Here is a 16,489-nt window from a genome sequence, read left to right as displayed (position 1 = left end):
CAGTCCCATGAAGTGAAGATTGCTTCTGCCTGGGAGCAGAAATGTATCTTCTCCAGAAGTGGCTGTGGCCATCTCAGGTGCTGACTTCTCTCCTTGTTGACAGTTTTTGGCTGTGGTGTTTTTCTCCTGTCTCAGTGCCCTTTACTATTCTGGTATCCCTGGTGTCTATGTGCCATGCATGATTCAGTTTCATATGTAATTAGTTTCCTCTTTGGTGTTGATTTGTCTATCCTGAGCCTAATTAAACCTTAATTGCTCTCTGATACCTGTGTAAGGATTCTTTCTGTGTATGATTTGCTGCTGCACAAGCCCATACTCCCTCATTAGCCATACCCTGAGCTGGCTTAAAACCAACTTTTATTTCAGAGTCTTTGTGTTCCTGTCTCAGCACTTTGCTTTTTATCTTTCATTTCCTCCATCCCTTGGCCATCATCTGCTTCTGCTGCAATGCACTGTCACCTTTAGGGCAGCCCTGCAGTGTGACTGGGAGAGAGGAGGCTGGGAAGGTTGCAATTAGAGCAGCAGCCTTGGGGAACCCTAGAATCATGTGAATAAGAGCATGTGAACTCTTGGAGGGGGCTAATGGACTTGGCAGAGATGCTTCTGACTCTGCTTCTGCTAGAGCAGTTACTCTGTCCTTCATAGAGAGCTCGTGTGTTTGAGTATCAGGTGATGGATGGGAGTCAGGCTGTAGTATAGAATGTATAAACAGAGAGCAGTGAGCTTTGAGATATCTGAAAAGGTGTTAAAAGAGTAAAACTGCCCTTTATCTACTCAAAGCCTGTTGTTCTGTTACCCTTAACCTTTGGTAGCTTTGTATTTATTGTCCTCAGGGGTCACCATACTTCTGCAAGTTGCAGAAGAGCTGTGCTGAGGAGCAGTAGAGTTATAGGAATACCCTGCACCTGAGTTACTCAGTACAACCTTCTCAACCTTGTGAGACTGCTGCCAGCACATTTGTAAGCAAAGGCTTAAGGAAAGGGCAGCAGTTCTGTGGATTGCATCCTTCTAAATTGTTGCCAGACCCTTTGGGTTTTCTTAGTTTTGTTTTTTTCTCTGACTACCATTTCCCTGGAAATTGCACATCCATACTGAGGTGGTAGGGAGGCAATGTCTGCAAATCAACAGCATAACAAGAAAGAGTATCTGAGTTCTGTTGCTCTGCTTTTGTCTCTAAAAAATACTGTGGCACCATTTCTAGCTCCAACCTACAGGGAGGGGTTTTCCAGAACAAATTGTTGGTGATCCAGAATGGACCAGCCAGAGGGAGGGTAAGTAGCTGTCACAAACCAGGATGAATAAGTTGTTTTTCTGATCCATCCTGAAATGTTTAATCTCTCACAGGTGTCAGAATCTGGGTGTATTCTGGGGGATAAGGTATATTTATGTAATGTCTTGGAGGGTGTGCAAGAGAGGGGCGAGGCTGAGGGGGGAAGAGATGACATTTAATCCCTTGCTTGCTGAACCCTAAAGGTTGGCTTTGTGTTGGTCTGCTCCCCTGCACTTCCCTCCTACTTTAATGGCAGTGTTGAATGACAAATGGAGGCAAAGCAGTGAAAACAGGAAACATAATCCTTTAAAAATAACTGGTGGGAAAGGAGGAAAGAAACTGTAAATAAAGGAACCCCTGCTTTCATGGGGCAGCTCCACAGAACAGCTAGTTGCATGCCAACAAGAAGGAGGTGATACTCTCTGAGGTCACCAGAGACTCCTTTTGAGCTCTTGGAAGGGTGAGGAAGACCTAAAAGCAGGGGAGCTGTGGTCTGCTTTGTGTTGTTTTTGTTATTTGTTTTGGGTTTTAAACAGATTTGTTTGGTTATTTGTTCTGTTTCTTTTTTAAAAGAAGGTTTAGAACCACTTGTCTTGACTACAGTGTGAGGTTTGGCTGGGATGTGATTTATATTCACACATTGTTGTAGGCTGCAGAGGCCCTCAGATTTCTCTGGCTGTGAGAGGGCAGCCTTGCTTCTGTATTGTCATGTGGTCACTGAGAGCAGGAGGGGTGGAGGAGAGCTGGATCTGCCCAGGGAGGGAGCATTCAGAGCTGTGAGGAGCTGCTCAGCAGCACCTGTGCTGCCTCAGACTGGTTTTCTCACTTGGCTGTCTCTGGACCCTGGTTCTTGTTTCTGCTGTGTGAGAGGAGGTGGGAGTGTCACACCTTTATTGCACACCCAGCAGAGTTACTGTTAAGGGGTGGACAGAGAATTCTGGTGGGCACAACAAAAATCTCTGTCAATGGAGCATTTTAGGAGGCACCATGTTACCTGCTTGGCAAGGTTGAAGGCTTAAGATTTCCTCAAAACTTGATTAAAGATGGCAGATAGAGACATCCTACCAGTTCATGTGGTTTATCTTACTGGAGTTTTGATGCCATAGCTTGGGGGGGGTGTTGGATGGAGTGCCTTCAGTGGGAAATTCTTGAGGCTGAATAAAAGTGAAGAAAGCAGAAAGGGGAATCTCTAGTCCACTCTTACACCCTCTGTGAGCAGTGGGTGCTGAGTAGCTTGTGGAGAAGCTGCTGACCTTAAACTGGTGAACAAGGTTCTGCTAGAGCCCAGCCTTGCCAGCTAGTCTTCTGATCACCTGCCTGGGGATGGTAAAAGGCAATTTGCCTTCTGACTGTGCTGATTCCTGTTCAGGAAAGGAAAGAAAGCCTGAAGGGAGCAGGATCCCTTTGGTATGGCACAGGACAGTGAGAGAAAGTGGGACTGTTGAGGGGGATGTGCTTTACCTCTGCACCCCTGTCATCTTTTTGTGGAAGATGAAGATTTTCTTTGCAAATTTCTTTGCTTTGAATGTCACTTCCTGCAAATGGAGACCAAATCCATGGCAGAAGTGCCTGTGGACATGTCTGAAATGCACCCTGTGCAAGTCCCTTCATTGGGAACAGCCCATGGCAGTGCCAAGCTTTGGCTGTGTTCACATGCTCTAGTTAACTTTGGTTTGGACACCTTTCCTGAAGCAAGCTGGGCACAGCTTTCCTTTTTTCCCCCCTAAATCTGTGAGGATGAGGGAGCTCGAGCAGCTCTGTAATATCTCATCTGAAATATAGAGGAAGAAAATAAGTGACATGGATCAATACTTTGAGCCTTTTGTTTCCAAGTGGAGCCCATGTTAATGGAAAAATGGTTCCAAAGCTGTGCCCAGGAGCTGCCAGGTGAAGACTGGCAGCCACAGCTGCCTGGAATGTGGCAGCAGCTTGGATGCTGCAGAGTCTGGGCTCAAAAAAGGGATACAAGAAAGGCAGGTGGAAAAGCTGGATGACTCATCTGTTTATTTCTTATTTTCTCAGGACTTCTGTTAGTGGGGTGTGGATCTATAGTAGTGTTAATTTAACTGTAATTAAGTCAGTGTTGGAGAAATTTGCCTGTGCATATTTTGAGGTAGTTTCAGCCACTACTTGTATGTTTGTATATGTTGAAAGAGTTTGAGAAATACTGTTTGTGACTCTTGCACTCTAGCCTCTCTGCAGCTATGCTTCCATTCTGGACTTCCTCAGAGTGCTGCTGCCCATGCATTTGCCTCATCTAACCCCTGTTAATCCAAGAATTTAGTGCTCAAACTTCTGCTGCCTGGCCTGCCCCTCAAGTTTGCAGGAGTACATGCAGAAAACAGCTGGTGGACCAGCTGTGACAGCATTAAAAACCAGAAGGTGCTGTCAGAGCTGAGCTGATGTTTGTTACCTGAGCTGTGCTGTGGAGTGAAACTCCCTGCTTAGCTTGAGAATTGCAGGATAGGCCTGAGAGGAATGTGATAGATATCTACATTTGAGTATCACTGCTTACCTGAGTTGAGGGGAGTAGCAGTTCTTCAGCTGAAGGAACGCTGAGGACCAGAGGAAGGCACAGAAGAATTTTTGAAAGGGAACACACATTTCATGTGTTACCACTGACTGTGGTAAATGCTATCCAGGCATGTTTCATTGGCTCTCCCATCGTCCCTCCTATGGTTACTCTGCCAATTTTGCTTTTTTTCTGATGTTCTATGGCCCGAACTTGGAGGATTTGGCTCCAGGGAAAGCTGCAGCTTTTTCTTGCTGGTTAGATTCCCTTTCTGTGGCCACCACCCTCCAAAATCACTGCCTTGGGCTCCAGCTGGGTTCTGCTGAGAGCTGTCACCTGCTCAGCTGCTGCTTCCCTTCTCTGGCTTTGTCACTTGCCACTTGTTGTGACCCAGCTGTTGCCTGTGGAATGGGAGCTGTCACACACCCTGGGGTGGCATCTGCTGCTGGCTCTGGGGCAGGACTGGGGCCCTGCAGCCATGTGCCAGTCCTCAGGGCCACTTGGGCTTGTTCTGGTCCTTTGTCCCCTGCACCTTCCTGAAGCCTGGCCGGTGGAAGCTCTGGGTGACTGAGGTGCTGTGTCAGACAGCCTTCCCTGCACTCCTTTTCCCAGAAAGGCTGCAGGCAGGTGAGATTGTACTGTGATTCACATTCTCTTTCTAAATTCTCCAGCCTCAGGTGGACTTGGGATTTCCCCAGCATTAAACATTAGCCCTCACAATAAAAAACTGCAAGCTGGAAGGAAGGGGAGGATGCCAGTACCTGGCATCTGTGTGCTTGTTCTGTTTCCCCGTTTTCCTGAGTCCTTTTTTGTCCTTTGCTGATGCTCTCTCCTGGGTGTGTTGGGGAGAGCCCCCTGCTCCCAGCCCCCAGGGCTCTCCCTGCAGCTGCCAGGGAGGGAGGCACAAAAGCTGCCTGTGCTGCTTTGGGAGACAGCTGCTGGTTCAGCCCTGCTTTAGAAACTTCTGCTCGGCCCAGGTGCTGGGCAGAGACCAACACTGCTGCTGTTTCCTGGGGGAATGGTGGGAATTTTGGAATATTTATCTGCTGTAGTGGGGAGTGACAGAAAGGGATCCTCCACAAACACCCTTGGAAGGATCTCCAGCCTTTTCGTGCCCAGTGTACAAGATGGGATTTCCTCTGCCAGCTACACAGATTAGTTTGTTAAAGAGCTGTGGATTGGTTTTGGAGCACAAGTGCCTTTGTCAAGGGTTATTTCTCTCTTAAGGGGAGGAATTTGCAGTCAAAATTTGCAATTTGAAAGTTCTCTGCATTGTCTCAGTGTATTCTGTCACTTGTAAATATTCATCACCTTCAAAGAGATTAGTGAGGGTAGTTCTGAGCCTTTCCTGACAAACCTACCCTAGAAATCTGTGTTTGTTCAGCTCTGATGAGCAGCCTTTTGGATCAGTTTGGAATCTGTTGTAAATTAAAGTGTGCAGGCAGACTTTGTCCTTCCATATTTGTTTCTGTGGGGAAGGTGGAGGATGTGAGAAGGTGAGAAGTGGAGAGGAGTATGGAAGACAATACTATTTTTGATTGTGATAGGGATACAAAGAATTCTATTGTGTGAAAGCTGAGATGAAGGAGTTCTCTTTGATAAGAGCCCTTTCCTCTGCAGTCTTTGTGTTTAGGTACTGCTGAGACTGTGCCATCTCCAGGTACAAAGGAGTGACTTCAGGACAATGTAAAGTGTGCCAGAGAATTTTCTGCTTGCGTTTTAATTAGAAAACTATCACCTTATTACATGAATATAGTTGGATTTAAAAAGCTTGAGATTGGATAGGCGGTCACTGAAAGCTGTGAAGATGAAACACAACTGTCTTTTCTTGTGTTTGTTTTCACTGATAAACTTCATGCATCTTCTAGCAAGAAATTAATGCTCAACAGGAACAGAATGTCTGGGTCTCCTGAGGTGCAGCCATTCCTGTGACTTTTGCACTGCTGAGGCAATGACACTCAAAATGACACTTAGTATTTGTCACCACAGTTTCTGGTTTAATTTAGCCTCGTTTCTATTTCCCTGGCAAAACACGAGCTGGTTCTTGCATTGGCTTGTTTCTTTCTTTCAACTTGGTGGTAACCACACCCAGAGTTCAAGTCCCAGCACACTTAACATTCCTGATTCTTTAACTGCTGAAATACTGGTCAGAAAATGCCGATCAATTTGTTTGGGGGTGTATTCATTTCTGCCTGAGTCTGAGCTTTCTGGGAATGTACTGGAACCCTAAAAATGTAAATGTGTCACGTACACCTGTGAAATCCTGATAAAGAAGGTTCCTCACAGCTCTGCCTGGCACATTTGAAGCATTGTCTGGATGAAACTCTGTGATTTGAAAAGCCTTGTAGTACCAGCTCTGAAATTCTATTCACTGTCTCATGTTGATTTGTCCATGTGAACATATCAGAAACTTTTCTTGCTCAAAAGACATTGGTCTAGAGAGTGTGACATCATATTTTGAAGTCTGATTCCAGAATGTCTTAATGCTAAATTGTTGCAGCTGAATCAGTATGTTCCCTTTGGATGACATTTCATTAGGGGTGCACTGTCCTCGGGAGACTTTTAGCTGCAAAGCTGGATTTAAGAATGAAAATTAAAGGACCAGCTGTATGGAAAATCTCTATCTTTTGGTTTACATTTTTGTATAATTTCTTTGCCAGACTATCTTTGTCAAGGTCAGATTTTATACCGAAGCTGAAAATTGGTGTGAGACAAGGGTAATTTATTAAGTGAATTGTTACTGAGGCTTTCCAAGTCATGATTTATCTCTGAGCAGGAGGCCAGGCTCCTGGTGCTGGTACAGCAGAGTGGTGTTCCCACAGTGCTGTCCAACTGGACTGGCAAGCTGTGTCCTCTTCTGCCAGGAGATGCTCCTTCCTCCCTTTTGGTCTTCCCTCCTCTCAGGGGATGCAGTTTTGCTGTGATCAGAGCTGAGGCTGCAGAAATACCTACACAATTTCTTAATTCCTCATGTCAGAGCAGCAGCATCTAAAGCATGTAATGTTGCCTCTTTGTGCCTGTAGTGATGTTGAATTTGTGCCTGGGCATGGGCCTGGCATCAGACAGGTTTTTGCTGGAACTGGCATCCATTCTCTTTGGTCTCTGTTGCCTCTGGGGTAGCTGTTCCCAGAACCATCTCTTTGCACTCCTGCTCTGTCAGTGCCTGCTTAACCAGACTCATGGCTTGTTCATTGTCCCTTCCTTTGATGTCCTTGCTGTCACTGTAAGGTGATACAGAGGGAAGGAGGTTTTATCACTGCAGTAATCCTCAGACAGCTGGTTCTGCTGGTGGTGAAAAACTACTTCATACTCTCCAGGAGGCTAATGTCTGCAGAATTTGTTGAATAACTGTGTTATGACTGCAGGCATAATAAGCTATAATTGCAGATAAATGCATGTACAGGTTGGTGACTGACATGATTTCTGTGCATGCATAATGTCCTTATCTGTATTCTTTTGGCTAGCTGTTGGTCTCACTTGCTCCACTGTGGCAAAGTGGAGAGGCTTCTTCCCTAGGAAATCTGGTTTTACAGTGTTCTGATAACAAGACAGACAGACTCCCTCATATGTGCCATAAAAGATGTGCTTCTCATGTTATGGCTTGCTGTGCACACACTATCAAATGTTTTCAAAGTCCTGTGGAGAGTGTTGATGGTTTTTGTGGGGTTTTTTGGAATGGCAATGTGCAGAATATTTAATGGTTCAGCAGTAAGGCCTTTTCACATTGTGTGGTGCATAAAATGTGAGTTCATTTGAAACTCTTGTGTCAGAAAATGCCCAATCTCATTCATTGTCATACCGGGTTTTGACATCCAGGATTGTCTGTGTGCATGATGTAAACTTGTTTGTTTAGTCAGCATAAGAGCTCTGCCCCTGGAAGGCTTTGGCACTATTTAACTTCTTCCTACTTGCTAAATGTGCAGGCCTTGGTTGCAGTGGTTTGGTCTCCTGGAGCATCACAGCTGTGCCACAGCTACCCATGGAAGGTGAGAGTTATCCTTTCTCAGGGCAGTCTGTGCAGAGGCTGATGCAGAGCTTCTCTTCCAGACTCAGTGCAAGAAGGCACTGGCTGCTGCAGAGCTCTGTGCAGCCCCTCATTTCCCTAAATATTTAATTGCATGGTGTAGGTTACCCATGGCTGTGTGTTGGTGTGGTCTTTGCTGTCTGTGTGTGCTGTACAGTGAGCTGCTGGTGCAGCCCCTGAGCTCCCTGTGAGCCCTGGCAAATCTGAGCCCCTGTTCAATGACTTGCCCCAATCATTGCCCCAGGGTTGCTCCTTTTCCTCCCTGAAGGGCACTTTCCTGTTTGTTTTAATTATGAGTGTTTCTTCTTTCTATTTCAAATCAAATGCTGGGGGTTTTTTTCTAAATTGTCAGGTAGTCGTGTAGTACACTGTTAGGAGCCTTTGATTAAACAAAATATTTGGATTTGCTTATCTAAGTGGGTTTTTTTGTTTTTGTTTGTTTTGTTTTTTTTACCTAAACATTTTAAAGAATTGCAGTGGGTTAAAGGATCTGCAGATCTTAGCTGTGCCTGCTTGTACATACTGAGAGCATCTTGCTTTGTGTTTGTGTTTCTGGTGGAGTGGTTTTGTTGTTCTAATTTGGATTATTCTGCAAATTACTTCTTGTCTCAAGTAATATGTGCTTCAAAGCACTGGAATATTTGACTTTTTAGTGTTTGTTCTGACCAAATGTTCCAAGATACAGTCCCACTAGCTTCAGTGAGAAGAACTTTCTCAAATGAATGATAAGAATTTTTTTCTGGTAACAATTTCTTTCCTGTTTCTTGGTCCTGGCCCACAAGTTTCTCGGACTGTTCACTGGGGGGGGGAAACAGTCTCTGAGGGAGAGACCAGACATGTACATTTCTAATATTTACAGTAGTAAATTACTATTTCAGTGCATTATGTGTAGGGATCACCTCAGGAGTTCAGTTCAGAAATGTCTCTGAAGTGCAGACTATGTGCTGAAGATCAGGGCTGATGAGCATCCACACAGGACTTGAGTTAACAGAAGAAACCAGCCTGGAAGTGGAAGCATAGAGAAAATCTTCCTAAAGTGCTGGGCAGCATTTTGATGAACAGAGCACATTATTGGAGTGCAGAAACACTGTCTCAGCTGGTTGACTAAGAGTTTCCAAATGTTTGGTAGTACAGACTTGTTTTCTTGCATCTCTTTCCTGTGACCTTATTTCATGTTCAGTCTAAAGATGGAACTCCAGATTTGTAATGGCAATTGCCATGCTGATAGCTGTCTTCAGGAATGTGGAACACTGGAGAATGCAGCACATGAGCATAAAAGAGAAGCACAGTTGTTGAAATGGGTTTAGGAATTTGCTTAATCTGCTTCTGTATTTCTCCAAATGCTGTCTTCTTTTATTCCAGGGGACAAACATTATCTGTAAGGATGGGCAGGGTGACAGGGGCATTAAAAGTGCATCTGTTCTGTTATAGCTTGAGGTGGTGAGAAGTCCAGGCTTTACAGTGCCATGATGTTTGGAGTACATTGTTTTTGCCTGTGGACAGCAGCATGCACAGTTAAGGGGCACCAAGTGAGTTTTCACCCCCCTTCTTAAATCATACTTTTGTATTTTGGGACAAAATAAAAGGCAGGACTTTGGCACTTCCTGACGTTTGCTGAAGTCCTAGAGCTACAGTATATTTTAAATGCCCCCCACCTCTTCTTTTTTGCTCAGTCATCTCTTTGATGCTCTTGAAGTGATGCTGCTACCTGTGCCTCCCTGCAAAGGATGAGATGGCAAAGCTTCCTCATCTGTTAGAATGTGGTCTTCAAATTCTTTTGTGTTAAAGGCAGTTAATGTGGCAAAAGGCTGGTTTGAAAAGCTTTGCCAGTGAGTGTTGCTCTCCAAAGAATGGCTGTGCACATCAGCTATTCACCCTCAGTTTTCCTAGGGAGGAGAACTAATTTTCTTCCCTGCAGAATGATAAGATTTGGTTACTTCCTGAGTCTAAAATAATGTGCCCCGCTGCTTAAACCTTGTTAGCAAGCTTAGACTTGCTGAAGAAGCATTTGCTTCTTCTACTTCTCAACCTGTCAGGTTTTCAGATTATCCTTGCTTGTGTCCTGCTCCTAGAGCCAGGTGGAAAATAATAAAGCTCCTCTGCTTATCTGTGGTCAGCACTGACTGCAAGGGAGAGCTTATCTCTCCTCCCCATGTGTCCTAGAGGAAGCCAGGCTGAAGCAATGAATCCCATTCCTAACAACAGGAAAACCCAGAATTTGACTTAAAGGGGATGATTGATTGGAGAAAACAAACAAAAAAAAAAAGACCAAGTAACTGGGATTGGTGCCAAGTGGCTGAATCTCCATTTGTGGCCTGCTCAGGTGTGGCAGTGCCCAGCTGCAACCACAGAGCCCCCAGAGCAGCACCAGCAGTATGGTTATGTGTGCTGGAGGTCAGAGCAGCATCCCACAGATTCATTTTTATTTGTTTTTTGAATTTTCATTCTGGAGAAGCATGTACAGCAGGTTTCAGCTCAAGGAAGAGCAGAGACTGGAGGTGTGAGCAGAGGGCTGGTGCAGGACATGTGCAGGAGCTGGCTCAGTCTTTGTTAACCTTCCTCACACGTCAGGGCTGGGACAGCAGATGTGATGTTGTATTCCAGGGCATGATTTCAGGAGAACTGCAGGTTGTGTGGGAGACATGCCCTTACACGATGACCTTCCTACCTGTAAGCTCTCAAAATAATAATGCAGAAGTGTTCAAGAAGATGTCAAGTCAGTTACTGTGTAAGCTTGTCTGAGGACCAGCTGCTGGGACTGGCATCCATCAGGGGGGTGTGGAGGGGTAAAAACTGGAAACAGAATGAACTTGAGACTGAGGAAGATTTTCTTCCATGCCCTTGCAGAATCTTTGACTAAAGGCTTGGTAGTAGAGAGGTAAAAGAGGAGTAAAGTGCAGCATCCAGAAGAGCTTGACTGCAGAATAATGCCTTGAAAGGGATAATATGCAAGATTTTGGGGGTCCTGGATGTATGTAATTCTGAAATTCTTCTGTTGTGTATGACAGTGTGTGTTGCTTGTTCCTATAGTAACTTCAAGCTGTCTAGTTTTCCTTGCCTCAAAAAGCTGTTCCTGAGTGATGCTTTGGAATTTCTCTTCTTTGCAATGGAATAATTCAGCCCTTAACTGTATAGGTTATCCTGATTCACTTCCCAAACCCTCCCTGCTATGAAAAGTGCAAGTGAGAAGCCTAAGAATAATTAGTTACCTGTAGGAAGTGACTTTTGCCCAAAAACCTGCAAATAGATATTTTTCTAGATTGTACATTACAGTTCCGAGTATAGGTAGATATTATCTCAGTTTAGAAATGGAGAAAGTCAAGGATGCTGGATTAGCTGGATGCTAATCTGGCTCTTCCTAGAGTCAAACTGTTCACCTGCAAAACAAAAGATCTCAGCTGTTGTCTTTCTGTAACATGTCCTTAAAGTAATGAATAAAATAGTATATTCAGCACATGTGTACATGTTAGAAGGTTAAAAAGCAACAGAAGAACTTGGGGTGTTGTTTAAAAAGCCACATTTCTAAAATATCCTGCTTCTCCCTGTTACATGAAAGGAATTGCTGTCCCAGATGGTTGGACCCAAAGGGATTTGATACAGAGCAGGATTTTGTGCCATGTATTGTCATAGTAACCATGGTGCCACGCTGTCAAACCTTGCAGAAGAGTTTCCTAGACACCTTTCCAGTGATTGCTGTGAATCACTGACATTTTTTTTTTAGTCAGGCTTTGTACATCTACTAGATGCAGAGAAGTAGAAGTTCATGGTTCCAGTCTCATGAAGAATGAGCTGCCCAGGTGGTACTGGAAGTAGGGATATTTTTTGCCTGTTTCCAGAGCAGTCTGATTGCACTCAGAGAGCTGTGATGTTATAAGCAATTGAATTCAAGTTACTGGAATACTTCTAATTTCCAGCAGTCCTGGAGGCGTGGAAAGTGTCTGCCTTGGATTTGCTGCATGCCAGAGCTTCTTTTCTCCAGCTGTCATTCTCAGAGAATCCACCTTCTCTTTGCCATCCGGTCCTTTTGGATTGAATTCTCTGTTTGTCACAGCTCTTCTAGCCTTCTGTGTCTCCTCACTGAGATTTTTGCTCCTAGCCTTGCAGACAGAAGTGTACCTAAATTAGGCTTCAGTCCTCCTGATTTGCAGCTCTAGCTCAGCATAAAGCTGTTCCCCTGTAAATTAGTTTTATCCTTTGTGGTGGAATTTTGCTGTAATTCTGATGTTACCAGGATCATTTATTAACCACTGCCAGGAGAGGCATTAACTTATATGCATGTATAATCTGTTACAAAGGTGACATTGAATGTGTTCCCAGGTAAGGGAGAAAAGGGTTTCAATTTTTTGAATGGGGTAGAAATCTCTGTAGCCAGGAATTCCTGACCCTTTGAATGGAATACTGAGGGAACATTCAGAAATTACTGGGATTTGTTTGCTTGTGCAGAAGAAAGTTGTTTGATGTGTTTGCATTTGAAGCAAGTGGCTTTGAACTTCTATTTCATACTTTTTCTTCAGTCTTTTCTTCCATTTCTTCTGGACAGTACTGCTGGATGTCTGTGCTCCATTTCTTGCAAAGGATGATATCCCTGTCAGAAAGAAATGTCACTTCTTTTTCCATGAGTGAGCTCTTTTCATCCCTGATTGAGAGCCTTGCTCTGTAGGACCAGGCTCCTGGGCTCTGCTGGTTAAAGAATGGAAGGGTTTTGGCATTGGCTGCCATTGGTATAATGCTCCTTGTACCTGGCATGAGAACAGAGGGACACTCTGGGAACAGGGAAATAGCTTTGACTAGACCTGTTATTTTCATTTAAAGAAACTAACAGGAGGGGCTTGTCAAAGTGGTTTCCTCCTTCCCTTTTACCAAACTCAATAACCATGGACAGTGGAGAGGGAGAGATTTAAATTACCCAACAAATAGATAGGGAGCAACTCCTGACATCAAAGCTTCTATTCATGTCTTCTCCTCCTCCTTGCTTCCCTTAAATAATATATATTTTAAACACAGATTTTGGGCCTATTGATTGAGTTGGTTTTGGTAGGCTCAGAATGGGAATGTGGTGTTTTGAGGCTGGGCACTAAACCACAGAGCTGAGCTCACTGAATGGTGCCTGAAGTTTTATGGCCTTGGCCTCCCTTTGCTTGCAGGCCTCCAGATGTGGAGCACAACCCACACTGACATTCTTAGGATTTCTGTAATGTATGGACAGCATTCAGTAGGAAAAGCAGATTATTAATAGAATTTGGAGGAGGTGGGATCTTCACTGAAAGTCTCCCAAGTTTCTTACCAAGCTGCATGGGGCAACCTGCTGTGCTGGAAGCTTGCAGGCCTGGCCTCTGAGCAGCCATGGGGTGTAACATTCTTCCCAGCATTTTCATGAACCAAGGATAGAGAAGGAGGAATATTCACATCCAAAAACTTTAGCAGCCTTCTCCAACCTTGTGGGCTAAGTAAGAGGAGTTCCAGCTTTTTGGAAGGCAAGAAAAAGCTTTCCATTCTGTTCAGAGAGAAGCAGTGAGGAGAGGCAAACTTGTCATCTCTAGAGGGCAGATTGGAGAGAAAATACTGTTACCAGGGCAGAGGGATATTTTAATCCTGGACTGTTCATGTGCCTGAAAGGTGAGTTTGAGTTTAAATAAGAAGTTGTACATCCAGAGGGAAGCTCATTTTGCAGTGTGGTCATTGCAAGTTTTAGCTGAGGAGTGGATTTTAAACCCTGTCTTTTGAAGGCACAAGCCTTGCCAGTGCCAGCTAGTGCCCATCTCTCCACATTCCCAGGTGCAGGATGGAATTGCCTGTGCCTCCATGTGACAGTGGTGTCTGCTGCTTGGTTACCACACCTGGTGAGGAGCAGCATTGCTCCCTATTGCCCCTGTGAGAATGTGCTTGGGATGCCAAGACCTGCTGCTCTCCACTGAGCTCAGGTTCCACCTGTGCCACATGCCTGCCCTGGAGTGTGGGAGTGTGGCCTAAGCTCCTGTTTTAAGGGCTGCTCTGGGCTTGAGTCCCATCAGGTGCACTGTTGGTAGCTGTAGAATTAATTCTGCCATTTGACAAGGCTCTCCTGCTGCAGTTACTGCATTGCCCTTCATCCCTGGTGAGCTGGGCTGTTGTGGCTGTGTTACCTCCTGTCTGTGCCATCCCTCCTGCTAGGACCATGGCCAGCCTCACGCAAAGAGCCCTCTCTGAGAGTGGCTGCTAGCCAGCAATCCCTTCAGAAGAGTCTGTGTGCTGTGAGAGTGTTGTGCTGCAGATCCCACTGTTACTAAATTTTACATTTCACCCTTGGCTTTTTTCCAGGTCCCATGGGGATGTTGGTTTCCAAGAAGCAGTTACAGAAAAGGAATAGTGGCTGCTCTTTGCTAGGGATCTATCAGGCAGTGCTCATCCTTCCCTGGGAGGAGAGGGAGGCAGCCCTGAAAGGAGGGATCACTTGTTAGGCTCAAATCCTCCTACCAAGACTCAAAAGCAGCAGGGATACTTTGTGGTACTGGATTAAAATAGTCCCTTGTGTGAGCACTGCAGGTCCTGAGGCTCTCACTGCCTTTGCTCCCTTGACCTTCTGGACCTCTCTGAGGCAGAGCAGTGTGTGCATGACTTCAAGGTAACTTCAGGTTTAGTCCCAGACTAAAGCTCCAGGCTTGGGAAGAGGGACCTGGCAGTTGAAGGTCCTGCCATGACTAGTAGAGAACAGGGACAGAGACTGAGGACCCAAATCCTCTGGCTGACTTGCAGGTTATGGGATGTCCAGGCTTTGATAAGGCTCAGCTGTGCTTTTTGGTTTTGCTCTTCTTGTTCCCCTCCCGTTTGTCAGCATCAGGTGCTGATCACAGGAGAAGTGCCTTGTACTAGAGGTACAGAGGGGGCTCCTTGTGCTCCTGCTGGAGAGGGATGTGGTAACCAAAGGCAGGAGACCCATCTGCTTGGCATGCAGCTAGGCCCTGAGTGCTTTAACCTTTGAGATGCAATGGCTGGGCACAAGGGTCAGCTGGCTTTACCTGGGAAGTTCTCACCTTGCTCACTGAGTTTGGCCTTCAGCTTCCTGGAAACTTTGTGTTTAGATTCATTAATACACGTGGATCAGCAGTGCAGGTGATTATGAAACTGTACATTTTTTTCTGAGCTGTTGCATTCAGGAGTAATATGCAAATGGGTGAGTTATGCTTGTTTTGCTTCTCTTCTCCTCATTCCCATCTGTTAAAAGCAAGCCCTTAAACAGAAATGAAGTTATTCCATTGTCTTTCATCTCTACCAGGCTGCTGTTAGAAGACAGCTTTGCCTTTATAAAGTGCTGAGGTCCAGCCCATTTTTATTTTAGGATAGAAGAGACATAGAGGCTTGTTTCACTTCCTGCAGCTCCTGCTGTGTGTAGCCACTTGTGGTCTCCAAGCCCTGGGTTGCTGATGTGAAACTAACAACTTAAACGGTTGTGATTATTAACAGGAAGAAAGTGCCTGAGGATATTTGTCATCTCTTTTGTGTGAACTGTGTTTCTTCCATTACCACTTGATGTCATTCTCTGTGGCATCTTTAACACCTGCTGGTTTTATAGTCTACACTTATTTGATTGAAAGATTCTTGGCCAAGGATCTAGACTAAAATTTGCTCAAATGGCTTCAGTCTAAGTCTTATTTTCATTAGTTACTTGGGCTTGTGAGGTTCCAGTGTGGTCCCAGAAATTGCCCATTTTGACTTACATTCCCAAGAGTCTTTCTTTTTTATTTTTAATGTTTTTGGGTTTAGAAGGAGAAGTTAATATTTGGGGCAGAAAAAGGAGCCCCTTGAAGGTGGAGATTGTTGTTTTATGGTAGTGATGTCCTGAACAGGGTTTCCATTGCCACATACAGCTTTTGTAATTAAATACGTGCCTGCTGTGCTGGATAAGTGCATTTTATCAGCTATATAAAATCTGTACTGGGGCATGCCCCCACTCTGAGGAAGTAAAACAAATCCCCAGGTTAAGGTTTATTTTTCTGGGGACTGTCTGTCAAACCCTGTTCTTGGGGCAGGATCAAACTTTCCACTTGATGTGAGTGGATGCTGTGCTTGAAATAATTGGCTGGCTAGTCCCATATAGCAACTGAGAAGCAGTGTTTCTTTTTCTGCTGTAGTAATATTGACAGGAATCTTGTCTAATCCTATTAATTCTTCAGTATTTCAATCCTATCAAAGTGTGTGAGTCTGTCAGACAGTGCAGTTGTTGTTTAAAATTGCTGCTGAAAATTAAAGGAAGCATTAATGCAGGAAACCTAGTGGTGTGCAGAGGTTTTGTGGAACACAGTGACTGTGCTGTTGAACAGTATCTGCTCTGTGCAGCTTGCAGTCTGAAACGTCAGAACTTCTATTTCAGGGCTGTGGCAAATTGCTTGAAGCTTTTTAGGGCTGGACCAAGCATCAACACAACACGTCTTCCAAGTTTCTGTAACAGTCCCAGGAAAGCAGTATCTAAATATAGTGCTGATGTACAAGTGTTCCTTTCTTTTCCCCTGTTGTGTTTTACTTGCTTCTGGTTGTACGTGTGTTCCATTTAAAGATGGTTAGGCTTTTTGCTGAAGTTTTCACTCAAAATATTTGACTGTCTGCAAACCCGAGATGAAAGGCAAGAGATGAAAATAAATAAATACATTTCCTTTAAAAGGAATGAAGATTTGAGGCAGCTGTGCTGCATGGAGGAGTGCAGCCATCC

The 16,489-nt window shown here is 44.7% G+C and overlaps 1 protein-coding gene across 1 annotated transcript in view; it reads left to right on the top strand.

Annotated features, from left to right (window-relative positions):
• The window catches only part of BCR (BCR activator of RhoGEF and GTPase), a 100,453-nt gene that overhangs the window by 18,884 nt on the left and 65,080 nt on the right, over positions 1-16,489 (top strand). The gene's annotated exons all lie outside the window — the stretch shown is intronic.

This window comes from Haemorhous mexicanus, chromosome 19 (genome assembly GCF_027477595.1).
Source record: "Haemorhous mexicanus isolate bHaeMex1 chromosome 19, bHaeMex1.pri, whole genome shotgun sequence".
Taxonomy (NCBI): Eukaryota; Metazoa; Chordata; class Aves; order Passeriformes; family Fringillidae; genus Haemorhous; species Haemorhous mexicanus.
Note: the sequence above shows the minus strand (reverse complement) of the source record. Positions and strands in the feature narration are given on the sequence as shown.